Genomic DNA, 15,858 nt, shown 5'->3' with positions numbered 1-15,858 from the left:
CCCCATATACTACCCACCACTGCGACCTCTATGCTCACGTTGGCTGGCCCTCACTACATATTCGTCGCCAAACCGACTGGCTCCAGGTGATCTATAAGACTTTACTAGGTAAAGCCCTGCCTTATCTCAGCTCACTGGTCACCATAGCAACACCCACCCGTAGCACACGCTCCAGCAGGTATATTTCACTGGTCATCCCCAAAGCCAACACTTCCTTTGGCCACCTTTACTTCCAATTCTCTGCTGCCAATGACTGGAACGAATTGCAAAAATCACTGAAGCTGGAGACTTATATCTCCCTCTCTAACTTTAAGCATCAGCTGTCAGAGCAGCTTACCGATCACTGTACCTGTACACAGCCAATCTGTAAATAGCCCAACAAACTACCTCATCCCCATATTGTTATTTATCTTCTTGCTCTTTTGTACCCCAGTATCTCTACTTTTTATTTATTTTACCTTTATTTTAATAGGCAAGTCAGTTAATTAAGAACAAATTCTTATTTTCAATTAACTGCCTGTTCAGGGGCAGATGACAGACTTCTACCTTGTCGGCTCGGGGGTTTGATTTTGCAACCTTTTGGTTACTAGTCCAATGCTCTAACCACTAGGCTACCTGCTGGTTACTAGTCCAACGCTCTAACCACTAGGCTACCTGCTGGTTACTAGTCCAATGCTCTACCACTAGGCTACCTGCTGGTTACTAGTCCAAAGCTCTAACCACTAGGCTACCTGCTGGTTACTAGTCCAACGCTCTAACCACTAGACTACCTGCTGGTTACTAGTCCAACTCGTCAACCATTTTGAAAAGAAGGTCGAGGTTTCAAGTCTAGTCATTCAACTGAGACTGCTCTTCTCTGTATCACGGAGGCGCTCCGCACTGCTAAAGCTAACTCTCTCTCCTCTGCTCTCATCCTTCTAGACCTATCGGCTGCCTTCGATACTGTGAACCATCAGATCCTCCTCTCCACCCTCTCCGAGTTGGGCATCTCCGGTGCGGCCCACGCCTGGATTGCGTCCTACCTGACAGGTCGCTCCTACCAGGTGGCGTGGCGAGAATCTGTCTCCTCACCACGCGCTCTCACCACTGGTGTCCCCCAGGGCTCTGTTCTAGGCCCTCTCCTATTCTCGCTATACACCAAGTCACTTGGCTCTGTCATAACCTCACATGGTCTCTCCTATCATTGCTATGCAGACGACACACAATTAATCTTCTCCTTTCCCCCTTCTGATGACCAGGTGGCGAATCGCAACTCTGCATGTCTGGCAGACATATCAGTGTGGATGACGGTTCACCACCTCAAGCTGAACCTCGGCAAGACGGAGCTGCTCTTCCTCCCGGGGAAGGACTGCCCATTCCATGATCTCGCCATCACGGTTGACAACTCCATTGTGTCCTCCTCCCAGAGCGCTAAGAACCTTGGCGTGATCCTGGACAACACCCTGTCGTTCTCAACCAACATCATGGCGGTGGCCCGTTCCTGTAGGTTCATGCTCTACAACATCCGCAGAGTACGACCCTGCCTCACACAGGAAGCGGCGCAGGTCCTAATCCAGGCACTTGTCATCTCCCGTCTGGATTACTGCAACTCGCTGTTGGCTGGGCTCCCTGCCTGTGCCATTAAACCCCTACAACTCATCCAGAACGCCGCAGCCCGTCTGGTGTTCAACCTTCCCAAGTTCTCACACGTCACCCCGCTCCTCCACTCTCTCCACTGGCTTCCAGTTGAAGCTCGCATCCGCTACAAGACCATGGTGCTTGCCTACGGAGCTGTGAGGGGAACGGCACCGCAGTACCTCCAGGCTCTGATCAGGCCCTACACCCAAACAAGGGCACTGCGTTCATCCACCTCTGGCCTGCTCGCATCCCTACCACTGAGGAAGTACAGTTCCCGCTCAGCCCAGTCAAAACTGTTCGCTGCTCTGGCCCCCCAATGGTGGAACAAACTCCCTCACGACGCCAGGACAGCGGAGTCAATCACCACCTTCCGGAGACACCTGAAACCCCACCTCTTCAAGGAATACCTAGGATAGGATAAGTAATCCTTCTCACCCCCCCCCCTTAAATGATTTAGATGCACTATTGTAAAGTGGCTGTTCCACTGGATGTCAGAAGGTGAATTCACCAATTTGTAAGTCGCTCTGGATAAGAGCGTCTGCTAAATGACTTAAATGTAAATGTAAATGTAACTCTCTAGCCACTAGGCTACCTGCTGGTTACTAGTCCAACGCTCTAACCACTAGTGTACCTGCTGGTTACTAGTCCAACGCTCTAACCACTAGGCTACCTGCTGGTTACTAGTCCAATGCTCTAACCACTAGGCTACCTGCTGGTTACTAGTCCAATGCTCTAACCACTAGGCTACCTGCTGCTTACTAGTCCAATGCTCTAACCACTAGGCTACCTGCTGGTTACTAGTCCAACGCTCTAACCACTAGTCTACCTGCTGGTTACTAGTCCAATGCTCTAACCACTAGGCTACCTGCTGGTTACTAGTCCAATGCTCTACCACTAGGCTACCTGCTGGTTACTAGTCCAATGCTCTACCACTAGGCTACCTGCTGGTTACTAGTCCAACTCTCTAACCACTAGGCTACCTGCTGGTTACTAGTCCAACGCTCTAACCACTAGGCTACCTGCTGGTTACTAGTCCAACGCTCTAACCACTAGGCTACCTGCTGGTTACTAGTCCAACGCTCTAACCACTAGGCTACCTGCTGGTTACTAGTCCAATGCTCTAACCACTAGGCTACCTGCTGGTTACTAGTCCAATGCTCTAACCACTAGGCTACCTGCTGCTTACTAGTCCAATGCTCTAACCACTAGGCTACCTGCTGGTTACTAGTCCAACACTCTAACCACTAGTCTACCTGCTGGTTACTAGTCCAATGCTCTAACCACTAGGCTACCTGCTGGTTACTAGTCCAATGCTCTACCACTAGGCTACCTGCTGGTTACTAGTCCAATGCTCTAACCACTAGGCTACCTGCTGGTTTAGTCCAACTCTCTAACCACAGGCTACCTGCTGGTTACTAGTCCAACGCTCTAACCACTAGGCTACCTGCTGGTTACTAGTCCAACGCTCTAACCACTAGGCTACCTGCTGGTTACTAGTCCAACGCCTAACCACTAGGCTACCTGCTGGTTACTAGTCCAATGCTCTAACCACTAGGCTACCTGCTGGTTACTAGTCCAATGCTCTAACCACTAGGCTACCTGCTGCTTACTAGTCCAATGCTCTAACCACTAGGCTACCTGCTGGTTACTAGTCCAACGCTCTAACCACTAGTCTACCTGCTGGTTACTAGTCCAATGCTCTAACCACTAGGCTACCTGCTGGTTACTAGTCCAATGCTCTACCACTAGGCTACCTGCTGGTTACTAGTCCAATGCTCTACCACTAGGCTACCTGCTGGTTAAGTCCAACTCTAAACAGGCTACCTGCTGGTTACTGAGTCCAACGCTCTAACCACTAGGCTACCTGCTGGTTACTAGTCCAACGCTCTAACCACTAGGCTACCTGCTGGTTACTAGTCCAACGCTCTAACCACTAGGCTACCTGCTGGTTACTAGTCCAATTTCTAACCACTAGGCTACCTGCTGGTTACTAGTCCAATGCTCTACCACTAGGCTACCTGCTGGTTACTAGTCCAACGCTCTAACCACTAGGCTACCTGCTGGTTACTAGTCCAACGCTCTAACCACTAGGCTACCTGCTGGTTACTAGTCCAATGCTCTAACCACTAGGCTACCTGCTGGTTACTAGTCCAATGCACTAACCACTAGGCTACCTGCTGGTTACTAGTCCAATGTCCAATGCTCTAACCACTAGGCTACCTGCTGGTTACTAGTCCAATGCTCTAACCACTAGGCTACCTGCTGGTTACTAGTCCAATGCTCTAACCACTAGGCTACCTGCTGGTTACTAGTCCAATGCTCTAACCACTAGGCTACCTGCTGGTTACTAGTCCAATGCTCTAACCACTAGGCTACCTGCTGGTTACTAGTCCAATGCTCTAACCACTAGGCTACCTGCTGGTTACTAGTCCAATGCTCTAACCACTAGGCTACCTGCTGGTTACTAGTCCAATGCTCTAACCACTAGGCTAATTATTTCGCCTCTATGGCCTTTTTATTGCCTTTACCTCCCTACTCTTCTTCATTTGCACAAACTGTACATAGATTTTTCTATTGTGTTATTGACTGTACATTTGTTTATGTGTAACTCTGTGTTGTTGTCAACTGGTTAAACCTGGTTAAATAAAGGTGAATAATAAATAAATAAAACAGACCTGCAATGCAGAGGCAGAAGCATGTTCCACCCGAGGCTCCTTCCTCTGAGTCACTCTGGCTGGCGGAGGCCTCGGGGGAGGAGGGGGATGCCCCTACTGTGAGAGGAGGAGGGGGCACAGGCTGAGCTGGCAGCTAAGTTTTGTTCCATTAGACAGCGGGTAGGAGGGGATCAACAACAGGTTCGCCGCCTGGCTGCCACTCTGAGATAGCTAGGAAAAAAACTCTCTAGAAGGCAGGAACCTAGGAAGAAACCTATTGAGGAACCAACGTCCTCTGTTTGCTGTTGCATTTCATGTCTTTATTCTGATCCCCAATGAAAATCAGTCTCCGAGTCAATATACCGGGGTACAGCTTAGTCGAGGTAATTGAGGTCATTTGTACATGTAGGTATGGGTTAAGTGACTATGATAATAAACAGGTTATTCAAGGTAATTGAGGTCATTTGTACATGTAGGTATGGGTTAAGTGACTATGATAATAAACAGGTTAGTCAAGGTAATTGAGGTCATTTGTACATGTAGGTACGGGTAAAGTGACTATGATAATAAACAGGTTAGTCAAGGTAATTGAGGTCATTTGTACATGTAGGTACGGGTAAAGTGACTATGATAATAAACAGGTTAGTCAAGGTAATTGAGGTCATTTGTACATGTAGGTACGGGTAAAGTGACTATGATAATAAACAGGTTAGTCGAGGTAATTGAGGTCATTTGTACATGTAGGTATGGGTTAAGTGACTATGATAATAAACAGCTTAGTCGAGGTAATTGAGGTCATTTGTACATGTAGGTATGGGTTAAGTGACTATGATAATAAACAGGTTAGTCGAGGTAATTGAGGTCATTTGTACATGTAGGTATGGGTAAAGTGACTATGCATAGATAATAAACAGGTTAGTCAAGGTAATTGAGGTCATTTGTACATGTAGGTATGGGTTAAGTGACTATGCATAGATAATAAACATGAGTATTAGCGGTATAAAAAAGGGGTGCGGTCCATTTGATTAACTGTTCAGCAGTTTTATGGGGTAGAAGCTGTTAAGGAGTCTTTTGGACCTAGACTTGGTGCTCCGGTACCGCTTGACGTGCGGTAGCAGAGAGAACAGTCTATGACTTGGGTGGCTGGAGTCTCTGACAATTTTTAGGGCCTTCCTCTGTCACCGCCTGATATATATGTCCTGGATGGCAGGAAGCTTGGCCCTGGTGATGTACTGGGCCGTACGCACTACCCTCTGTAGTGTCTTGCGGTCGGATGCCATCAGCAGTTTCCATATCAGGTGGTGATTCAACCAGTTAGGATGCAGTATGTAGTGATGATGCAAATGTGTAACCTTTTGAGGATCTGAGGACCCATGCCAAATCAGTTTTCAGTCTCCTGAGGGGAGTAAGCGTTGTCTTCACTATAGCTTGTTAGTGATGTGCTCTGCTCTCCTTTTCCTGTAGTTTCCTTTTCCTGTAGTCCACGATCAACTCCTTTGTCTTGATCACGTTGAGGTGGAGGTTGTTGTCCTGGCACCACACTGCCAGGACTCTGACCTCCTCCCTATAGGCTGTCTCATAATTGTTGGTGATCAGGCCTACCACCGTTGCATCAGATCAAACTTAATGATGGTGCTGGAGTCAGTGTAGTGGCCACGCAGTCGTGTAGTGAACAGCAAGTACAGGAGGGGACTGTAGCACGCATCCCTGAGGGGCCCCAGTGTTGAGGATCAGTGTGGCAGATGTTTTGTTACCTACCCTGACCACATCGGGGCGGCCCGTCAGGAAGTCCAGAATCCAGTTGCTGAGGGAGGTGTTCACTCCCTGGGTCCTTAGCTTAGTGATGAGCTTTGAGGGCACTATGGTGTTGAACGCTGAGCTGTAGTCAATGAACAGCATTCTAAGGTAGGCGTTCCTTAGGCAAGAAAGGGCAGTGTGAAGTGCAATAGAGATTGCGTCACCTTAGATCAGTCTGTGGATCTGTATGAGGTGGTATAGATCAGTATGTAGTGTATGAAGTGTATTTAGATCACTATGTTAGCACATCTAGTGTACATCAAACTGGTCAGTATGTAGTGTATCATACATCATTTAAGATCCCTTAGTGACTACTATAGATCAGGTACATCAGTTGGTGATCATGGTAGATCAGTCAGACCTACAACAACATGGTGAAACATCTGGGGGTCCTTGAGGAGAAGTTTGAAAACAACCAAGTTAAGGTTAGTTTGTTAGTTAGTTAGGGTTAGTTACCTCTGTGTCGATCCACCCGAGGCTCCTTCCTCTGAGTCACTCTGGCTGGCGGAGGCGGAGGATCAGTTCAGGTGTATAGGGGAGGAGGGGGATCCCTACTATAGACAGTGTGAGAGGAGGAGGGGGCACAGGCTGAGCTGGCGGAAGAGCTAAGGATTCCATTAGACAGCGGGTAGGAGGGGGAGCCGTATAACAGGTCTGTAGTGTTAGATCCGTATGTAGTGTATCATCCCCGACCCTGAGTTTCCCGCCACTCTGAGATAGTTTCCGTTGTGATGAGACAGGGTAGATCGGTTCAGGTTAGCCAGGCCGGGAGGTTGGGGTGGTATCATCCACTACGGCAGGGCCAGGACCAGGGGTGGAGATGGGGCAGCGGTGGCTACAATAGAGGGAGGGGTGGCTGTATAGCGATGAGGGGTTCCAGAGGAGAGGAGGAGGCGGAGGGAGTCAGGGGTTGTTTGGGACAGCCGTCTGGGTTGTAGAGCATGGGATAGCCTCTCCGTAACACAACGTCCACACTGTGACCCAGTGTGTAGGGACAGTATTCAGTGTACATCTCTACTATAGATCAGTTTATGAGACAGATGTAGGACACAGCTGTCATTGATGTAGACCAGGATATCAGCTGATAGATCAGAGTGTATAGATCTCATGTGTTATATCATCCACTACAAAAGATCAGTATGTAGTGTATATCCATCTATAGATCACTATAGATCAGTATGTAGTGTATAGATCAGTGTGTAGTGTATAGATCAGTATGTAGTATGTAGTGTATAGATCAGTATGTAGTGTATAGATCAGTATGTAGTGTATCATCCAGTATGTAGTGTATAGATCAGTATGTAGTGTATCATCCACTACTATAGATCAGTATGTAGTGTATAGATCAGTATGTAGTGTATAGATCAGTATGTAGTGTATAGATCAGTATGTAGTGTATAGATCAGTATGTAGTGTATAGATCAGTATGTAGTGTATCATATAGATAGATCAGTAGTGTATCATCCACTACTATAGATCAGTATGTAGTGTATAGATCAGTATGTAGTGTATCATCCACTACTATAGATCAGTATGTAGTGTATAGATCAGTATGTAGTGTATCATCCACTACTATAGATCAGTATGTAGTGTATAGATCAGTATGTAGTGTATAGATCAGTATGTAGTGTATCATCCACTACTATAGATCAGTATGTAGTGTATAGATCAGTATGTAGTGTATAGATCAGTATGTAGTGTATAGATCAGTATGTAGTGTATCATCCACTACTATAGATCAGTATGCAGTGTATAGATCAGTATGTAGTGTATAGATCAGTATGTAGTGTATCATCCACTACTATAGATCAGTATGTAGTGTATAGATCAGTATGTAGTGTATAGATCAGTATGTAGTGTATAGATCAGTATGTAGTGTATAGATCAGTATGTAGTGTACCAATCACTACTATAGATCAGTATGTAGTGTATAGATCAGTATGTAGTGTATAGATCAGTATGTAGTGTATAGATCAGTATGTAGTGTATCATCCACTACTATAGATCAGTGTGTAGTGTATAGATCAGTATGTATCAGTGCCTGTAGTGTATAGATCCTGTGTTATTGTATGTGTTATACCTGTGTATCATCCACTAGTGTATAGATCAGTATGTAGTGTATAGATCAGTATGTAGTGTATCATCCACTACTATAGATCAGTGTGTAGTGTATAGATCAGTATGTAGTGTATAGATCAGTATGTAGTGTATAGATCAGTATGTAGTGTATAGATCAGTGTGTAGTGTATAGATCAGTATGTAGTGTATCATCCACTACTATAGATCAGTATGTAGTGTATAGATCAGTATGTAGTGTATCATCCACTACTATAGATCAGTTATTGTAGTGTATGTAGTGTATAGATCAGTATGTAGTGTATCATCCATCTACTATAGATCAGTGTGTAGTGTATAGATCAGTATGTAGTGTATAGTATGTAGTGTATAGATCAGTATGTAGTGTATAGATCAGTATGTAGTGTATAGATCAGTATGTAGTGTATAGATCAGTATGTAGTGTATAGATCAGTAGATCAGTGTGTATTCCTGCCTGTGTTAGATGTAGTGTATAGATCAGTATGTAGTGTATCATCCACTACTATAGATCAGTATGTAGTGTATAGATCAGTATGTAGTGTATCATCCACTACTATAGATCAGTATGTAGTGTATAGATCAGTATGTAGTGTATAGATCAGTATGTAGTGTATAGATCAGTATGTAGTGTATAGATCAGTATGTAGTGTATCTAAGGTGAGAAGTAATAGCATGTGTGTGGTGCATTCCCGTCTCCAGCATCCGCACGTGAGAGGGTTGGATTGTGTGTGTGTGTGTCCGTGTGTGTGCACGTGTGTGTGCACGTGTGTGTGTGTCAGTGACAGTGGGATTACATTCTCCGGGCCCAGTAGAGCAGGATTAGGAATAGATTAGGAATCAACCACACCATGAAAATTTGGGACAGAGAGAGAGAGAGAGACAGAGAGAGAGAGAAAGAGATGTTGAGTCTCTCAGTTTAACTAACTAATACACAAATCAGCAGGTGTTATTGAGTGTTAATCTACCTGTGTTAAATCAACCTGTGTTAAATCTACCTGTCTTAATCACATTTTTAAAACTGTGTTAAATTACCTGTTTTAACCAGGCAAGTCAGTTAAGAACAAATTGTTGTTTATAATGACGGTCTCCCAGGGAACAGTGGGTTAACTGCCTTGTTCAATGGCAGAACGACAGATTCTTGCCTTGTCAGCTCGGGGTTTCGATCAAGCAACCTTTATGTTACTGGCCCAATGATCTAACCACTAGGCTATCTGACGCCCCAAATACCTGCGGTAATCCTGCCTGTGTCATTCATACCTGTGTTATTCCTGCCTGTGTTATTCCTGCCTGTGTCATTCATACCTGTGTTATTCCTACCTGTGTAATTCCTACCTGTGTTATTCCTACCTGTGTTATTACTGCCTGTGTTATTCCTGCCTGTGTTATTACTGCCTGTGTTATTTCATTTATGCCTGTGTTATTGCTACCTGTGTTATTCCTACCTGTGTTATTCCTACCTGTGTTATTCCTGCCTGTGTTATTCCTACCTGTGTTATTCCTGTTATTCCTGCCTGTGTTATTCCTACCTGTGTTATTCCTGCCTGTGTTACCTGTGTTATTCCTGCCTGTGTTATTCCTACCTGTGTTATTCCTACCTGTGTTATTCCTGCCTGTGTTATTCATACCTGTGTTATTTGCTGTGTTATTACTGCCTGTGTTATTCCTGCCTGTGTTATTCCTGCCTGTTATTACTGTTATTCCTGCCTGTGTTATTCCTACCTGTTATTCCTGTGTTATTACTGCCTGTGTTACCTGTGTTATTCCTGCCTGTGTTATTCCTGCCTGTGCCTGTGTTATTTCCTGTTATTCCTGTGTTATTTCCTGCCTGTGTTATTCCTGCCTGTGTTATTCCTACCTGTGTTATTACTGCCTGTGTTATTCCTACCTGTGTTATTATTCCTGCCTGTGTTATTCCTACCTGTGTTATTCCTGCCTGTGTTATTCCTGCCTGTGTTATTCCACCTCCTGCCTGTGTTATTACCTGCCTGTGTTATTCCTGCCTGTGTTATTCCTGCCTGTGTTATTCCTACCTGTGTTATTCCTGCCTGTGTTATTCCTGCCTGTGTTATTCCTGCCTGTGTTATTACTGCCTACCTGTGTTATTCCTGCCTGTGTTATTCCTACCTGTGTTATTCCTCCTGTGTTATTACCTGTGTTATTCCTACCTGTGTTATTCCTACCTGTGTTATTCCTACCTGTGTTATTCCTGTGTTATTATATGCCTGTGTTATGCGTTAATCTGTATATGTGTTATTACCTGTGTTAATCTGTATATACCTGTGTTATTACCTACCTGTGTTATTCCTGTATATACCTGTGTTATTCCTGCCTGTGTTATTCTGCGTTAATCTGCCTGTGTTATTATCTGCCTGTGTTATTACCTACCTGTGTTATTCCTGCCTGTGTTATTCCTACCTGTGTTATTCCTACCTGTGTTATTCCTGCCTGTGTTAATCATACCTATGTTGTGTTAAGTGTATATACCTGCGTTAATCTGTATACCTGCATTAATTTATGTTGAGTGCACCTGCGTTAATCTGTATATACCTGTGTTGAGTGCACCTGAGTTAATCTGTGTTGAGTGTACCTGCGTTAATCAGTATATACCTGTGTTGAGTGCTCCTGCGTTAATAGGTATATACCTGTGTTGAGTGCACCTGCGTTAATCTGTATATACCTGTGTTGAGTGTACCTGTGTTAATCAGTATATACCTGTGTTGAGTGCACCTGCGTTAATCTGTATATACCTGTGTTGAGTGTACCTGCATTAATCTGTATATACCTGTGTTGAGTGCACCTGCGTTAATCTGTATAAACCTGTGTTGAGTATACCTGTGTTAATCTATATATACCTGTGTTGAGTGTACCTGTGTTAATCTGTATATACCTGTGTTGAGTGTACCTGTGTTAATCTGTATATACCTGTGTTGAGTGTACCTGTGTTAATCTGTATATACCTGTGTTGAGTGTACCTGCCTGTGTTAATCTGTATATACCTGTGTTGAGTGTACCTGCGTTAATCTGCATATACCTGTGTTGAGTGTACTGCCTGTGAGTTAATCTGTGTTATTCAGTGTTAGTTACCTGTGTTATACCTGTGTTGAGTGTACCTGCGTTAATCTGTATATACCTGTGTTGAGTGTACCTGCCTGTGTTAATCTGTATATACCTGTGTTAATCTGTATATACCTGTGTTAATCTGTATATACCTGTGTTGAGTGTACCTGAGTTAATCTGTGTTGAGTGTACCTGCGTTAATCTGTATATAACCGTGTTAATCTGTATATACCTGTGTTAATCTGTATATACCTGTGTTGAGTGTACCTGTCTTAATCTGTATATACCTGCGTTAATCTGTATATACCTGTGTTGAGTGTACCTGTGTTAATCTGTATATACATGCGTTAATCTGTATATACCTGTGTTGAGTGTACCTGTGTTAATCTGTATATACCTGTGTTGAGTGTACCTGTGTTAATCTGTATGTACCTGTGTTGAGTGTACCTGCATTAATCTGTATATACCTGTGTTTGAGTGTTATACCTGCCTGTGTTAATCTGTATATACCTGTGTTGAGTGTACCTGTGTTAATCTGTATGTACCTGTGTTGAGTGTACCTGTGTTAATCTGCCTGTGTTATACCTGTGTTGAGTGTTACCTGCATTAATCTGTATATACCTGTGTTGAGTGTACCTGTGTTAATCTGTATATACCTGTGTTGAGTGTACCTGCCTGTGTTAATCTGTATATACCTGTGTTGAGTGTACCTGTGTTAATCTGTATATACCTGTGTTGAGTGTACCTGCTGTGTTATTAATGCCTGTGTTAATCATATATACATGTGTTGAGTGTTACCTGTGTTAATCTGTTATATACCTGTGTTGAGTGTACCTGTGTTAATCTGTATCTGTATATACTTAATACCTGTGTTGAGTGTACCTGTGTTAATCTGTATATACCTGTGTTGAGTGCACCTACCGTTAATCTGTATATACCTGTGTTGAGTGCACCTGCGTTAATCTGTGTTGAGTGTACCTGTGTTAATGTGTATATACCTGTGTTGAGTGCACCTGCGTTAATCTGTATATACCTGTGTTAATCTTACCTGTGCTGAGAGCGGGTGGTCCTCCGGGTGTAACGCTGTATACCTGGAGAAACTCTCTCTGTTTGCTTCCTCCCACTATGTTGAAGCCGAACCCTCGCGGCCCTTTAGACAGACGGGTGTGGATGGAATAGCCCTTCAGCTCTGCCGGCTGGTCCGTGAACGCAGGCACTGGCAGGGGATATGCGGAGAATATACAACATTGTTTTTGTTTTTCTTCATATGAAATGTTTTTTGAGCGTTAGTATTTTACTTTACCTTTATTTACTCAGGTTAGTCTCATAGAATAAGTTAAATCATGTCTTGAGAAAAGCACAGGCCAGGTCACAACCCTGTATATCTCTTATACATATATGGTATCCTGTCTGTATGTGTGAATCCAGGTTTTATAACTCATCCTCTGTCGCCCCCTGCTGTTCAATTATATGTATTACCAGCACACTCTGTGCCGTTCACGTACAAAATTCATTTTTTTTTAAATACACAACATTATTACATGGCAACAGAATATTTGACATATTTGACACATTTTCCTGTCTATAAATGCAGAAAATGTAGAAATATGTATCTATTTGAAATGAACAACACAGCCTCGGAGATTGACAACACTTGACTCAACATGAAAGAGACCAACTAAGATGAGAGACTGGGGATAAAGAAGAGAGGTGAAGGAGAGGTGATAGAGCTGGAGAGACAGGGGGGAAAGGGAGGAAATAGAGATGGGGAAGAGAGGCAGGGGAGGGAGGGAAGGAGGGTTTAAGAGGAGCTGAGAGGGTAGAGTCGGTAGACAGAAAGGTCTAGGAGGCTCACACTCTGTTTTGCTGAGGATCTCCCTGCTCTGAGCTCTGGGGTCCAGCCAGCTGGTGGTCTTAGAGATGTGACTGAGGAAGAGAATACACATCATCATCATCATCATCATCATCATCATCATCATCATCATCATCATCATCATCATCATCATCATCATCATCATCATTATCATCATCATCATCATCATCATCATCATCATCATCATCATCATCATCATCACAATAACCTGTACCTCCCACCGCACTATATCTTCATCACTTCACTCCCACACCACACACTACTCCCTCTCTACTAACTCTATGTAGTAAGGCTCTACTCTCTCTACTAACTCTATGTAGTAAAGCTCTACTCTCTCTACTAACTATGTAATAAAGCTCTACTCTCTCTCTACTAACTCTATGTAGTAAAGCTCTACTCTCTCTCTACTCACTCTATGTAGTAAAGCTCTACTCTACACTCTCTACTAACTCTATGTAGTAAAGCTCTACTCTCTCTACTAACTCTATGTAGTAAAGCTCTACTCTCTCTCTACTCACTCTATGTAGTAAAGCTCTACTCTACACTCTCTACTAACTCTATGTAGTAAAGCTCTACTCTCTCTACTAACTCTATGTAGTAAAGCTCTACTCTCTATCTACTAACTCTATTTAGTAAAGCTCTACTCTCTCTCTACTCACTCTATGTAGTAAAGCTCTACTCTCTCTACTAACTAAGAGCGTCTGCCAAATGACTTAAATGTAAATGTAAATGTAACTATGTAGAAAAGCTCTACTCTCTCTCTACTAACTCTATGTAGTAAAGCTCTACTCTCTCTCTACTAACTCACCGTAGTAAAGCTCTACTCTCTCTACTAACTCTATCGAGTAAAGCTCTACTCTCTCTACTAACTCTATGTAGTAAAGCTCTACTCTCTCTCTACTCACTCTATGTAGTAAAGCTCTACTCTCTCTACTAACTCTATGTAGTAAAGCTCTACTCTCTCTCTACTAACTCTATGTAGTAAAGCTCTACTCTCTCTCTACTCACTCTATGTAGTAAAGCTCTACTCTACTCTCTCTACTAACTCTATGTAGTAAAGCTCTACTCTCTCTATACTAAGTCTATGTAATAAAGCTCTACTCTCTCTCTACTAACTCTATGTAGTAAAGCTCTACTCTACTCTCTCTACTAACTCTATGTAATAAAGCTCTACTCTCTCTCTACTAACTCTATGTAGTAAAGCTCTACTCTCTCTACTAACTCTATGTAGTAAAGCTCTACTCTCTCTACTAACTCTATGTAGTAAAGCTCTACTCTCTCTCTACTAACTCTATGTAATAAAGCTCTACTCTCTCTCTACTAACTCTATGTAATAAAGCTCTACTCTCTCTCTACTAACTCTATGTAGTAAAGCTCTACTCTCTCTCTACTAACTCTATGTAGTAAAGCTCTACTCTCTCTCTACTAACTCTATGTAATAAAGCTCTACTCTCTCTCTACTCACTCTATGTAGTAAAGCTCTACTCTACTCTCTCTACTAACTCTATGTAGTAAAGCTCTACTCTCTCTCTACTAACTCTATGTAATAAAGCTCTACTCTCTCTCTACTCACTCTATGTAGTAAAGCTCTACTCTCTCTCTACTAACTCTATGTAATAAAGCTCTACTCTCTCTCTACTCACTCTATGTAGTAAAGCTCTACTCTCTCTCTACTCACTCTATGTAGTAAAGCTCTACTCTACTCTCTCTACTAACTCTATGTAATAAAGCTCTACTCTCTCTCTACTAACTCCATGTAATAAAGCTCTACTCTCTCTCTACTAACTCCATGTAGTAAAGCTCTACTCTCTCTCTACTCACTCTATGTAGTAAAGCTCTACTCTCTCTCTACTAACTCTATGTAGTAAAGCTCTACTCTCTCTCTACTAACTCTATGTAATAAAGCTCTACTCTCTCTCTACTCACTCTATGTAGTAAAGCTCTACTATACTCTCTCTACTAACTCTATGTAATAAAGCTCTACTCTACTCTCTCTACTAACTCTATGTAATAAAGCTCTACTCTCTGTCTACTAACTCTATGTAGTAAAGCTCTACTCTCTCTCTACTAACTCTATGTAGTAAAGCTCTACTCTCTCTCTACTAACTCTATGTAATAAAGCTCTACTCTCTCTCTACTCACTCTATGTAGTAAAGCTCTACTCTCTCTCTACTCACTCTATGTAGTAAAGCTCTACTCTACTCTCTCTACTAACTCTATGTAATAAAGCTCTACTCTCTCTCTACTCACTCTATGTAATAAAGCTCTACTCTCTCTCTACTCACTCTATGTAGTAAAGCTCTACTATACTCTCTCTACTAACTCTATGTAATAAAGCTCTACTCTACTCTCTCTACTAACTCTATGTAATAAAGCTCTACTCTCTCTACTAACTCTATCGAGTAAAGCTCTACTCTCTCTCTACTAACTCTATGTAGTAAAGCTCTACTCTCTCTCTACTAACTCCATGTAATAAAGCTCTACTCTCTCTCTACTAACTCCATGTAGTAAAGCTCTACTCTCTCTCTACTCACTCTATGTAGTAAAGCTCTACTCTCTCTCTACTAACTCTATGTAATAAAGCTCTACTCTCTCTCTACTCACTCTATGTAGTAAAGCTCTACTCTCTCTCTACTCACTCTATGTAGTAAAGCTCTACTCTCTCTCTACTAACTCTATGTAATAAAGCTCTACTCTCTCTCTACTCACTCTATGTAGTAAAGCTCTACTCTCTCTCTACTCACTCTATGTAGTAAAGCTCTA

At 43.0% G+C, this 15,858-nt stretch overlaps 1 pseudogene; it reads right to left on the bottom strand.

The window, feature by feature from the left end:
* The window catches only part of LOC135504293 (membrane-associated guanylate kinase, WW and PDZ domain-containing protein 3-like), a 91,449-nt pseudogene that overhangs the window by 50,691 nt on the left and 24,900 nt on the right, over positions 1-15,858 (bottom strand).

This window comes from Oncorhynchus masou, chromosome 18, assembly GCF_036934945.1.
Source record: "Oncorhynchus masou masou isolate Uvic2021 chromosome 18, UVic_Omas_1.1, whole genome shotgun sequence".
Classification (NCBI taxonomy): Eukaryota; Metazoa; Chordata; class Actinopteri; order Salmoniformes; family Salmonidae; genus Oncorhynchus; species Oncorhynchus masou.
The sequence above is the reverse complement of the archived record's forward strand: the minus strand, read 5'-3'. Positions and strand labels throughout refer to the sequence as shown.